The sequence below is a fragment of the Penaeus japonicus genome, unplaced genomic scaffold (assembly GCF_977035675.1).
Source record: "Penaeus japonicus unplaced genomic scaffold, GWHDUDI00000001_assembly GWHDUDI00000036, whole genome shotgun sequence".
Taxonomy (NCBI): Eukaryota; Metazoa; Arthropoda; class Malacostraca; order Decapoda; family Penaeidae; genus Penaeus; species Penaeus japonicus.
Window position 1 is genome coordinate 3683392 of NW_028234438.1, and position 1763 is coordinate 3685154.

General features: G+C 32.2%; 1 pseudogene; it reads left to right on the forward strand.

The window, feature by feature from the left end:
* The first annotated feature begins 731 nt into the window (after window positions 1-731).
* The window catches only part of LOC147467377 (putative glutathione transferase), a 2004-nt pseudogene continuing 972 nt past the window's right edge, over window positions 732-1763 (forward strand).

A 1763-nucleotide genomic window follows, 5' to 3' on the forward strand; every position in this document is an offset into this window, starting at 1 on the left:
ACATATTTTTATATGTTGATCAATTTTATCTACATCTTTTGCAGTTAGTTTTACAGTCGGGTTTGATTTTTATAAAAGTTTAAATTATATATATATATATAAACTACATAAAGACATAGTATAAGTACTAAATATGATCACTGAAATATAAGATCAATACGATTTTGAAATAGACGAAGTAAGATAGGAAAATTCTAATTTGCTAGCAGGTCATGTGGGAAACAGGAAAGTATTTAGGGAAATGTTTATGTAAGGTTATACAGTTCACAACACACACACAACACATTTATATAATATATATATATATATATATATATATATATATATATATATATATATACATATAGTTATGTATTACACACACACATATAAATATATACATAAAATAATATATATATATATATATATATATATATATATAATATATATACATATATTTATGTATTACACACCACATATAATATATACATATATATATATATATATATATATATATATATATATATATATATATATATATGTGTGTGTGTGTGTGTGTGTGTGTGTATGTGTGTGTGTGTACGTATGTATGTATCTATGTATGTATACGAGTGCTACAAATAAACTACACATAACAATGACTTCAAAGAAACAAGAGAAGCTTCTATAGGAAGAAATGTGCAACATAAGATGACTTGCAAGATTGGCGTTCGCAGACTATATATCCGGCGGGTCACCCAAACGTTCTTCAGTCGATGCTTGGACGAGGGAGAGGATACTGCACGATGAGCGACAAGCACTTGGCCGCTGGTGAGTTTGGGAGATTTTTTGTGATTATTGTTGTTGTTTCTGTGTTGTTGTCTTTTGTTGGTGTTGCAATGTTACTTTCTGTCTTTATTTTATTTCGATTTTGATTATGATGATGGCATTTATAAGGGTTATTGTTAATTTCATTATTGTTTGTATCATGATTGTCGTAATGATAATTATGATAATAATTGGTATTGTTGTTATTACTATCATTATCATCATTGTTATTATCAATTGTCATCGTCATTATCATCCCTATAACACTATTATTGTCATTGTTAACTATCAGTACCGCAATTACCAATACCATTATCATTATTATTCTACGACTACTAGCAGTTATCATCATCATTATCAGTATAATCATTACTACTACTAATATTATTGTCCTTATTATCTTTCTCCCCCCCCCTCTCTCAGGGTCACCATGCCCCCCCCTGGAGCCCGGAGTCCTGAGATGCTACAGCATGAGGTACTGCCCCTTCGCCCAGCGCGCTCGCCTCGTCCTCGCTGCTAAACAAGTCAGGTAATTATTGTCGTTTTTATTGTTGTTATCTTGTTGGTGTGTTCTTTACCTTGATGGGTGTTTATTTTCTTTGTTGGTTTTCATTTCGTTATGTTTGTTCTGTTTTCTTTTTTTTCTCTCTGTATTTTTTCTTTCTTTCTGTCTCTATTTCTCTCTCTCTCTCTCTCTCTCTCTCTTTCTTTCTCTCTGTTTCTCTCTCTCTCTCTCTCTCTCTCTCTCTCTCTCTCTCTCTCTCTCTCTCTCTCTCTCTCTCTTCTCACTGTTACAAATCATTTAGGCATATTTTTCCTATGCCTATTCAGTGTATACAAGTAAAGTATGAATAAACATATCAAAATCAAAATCAATCTCTCTCTCTCTCTCTCTCTCTCTCTCTCTCTCTTTCTCTCCCTCTCACTCTCCCTCTCTCTGTCTCTCTCTGTCTCTCTCTTTCTCTCTCTCTTTCTAC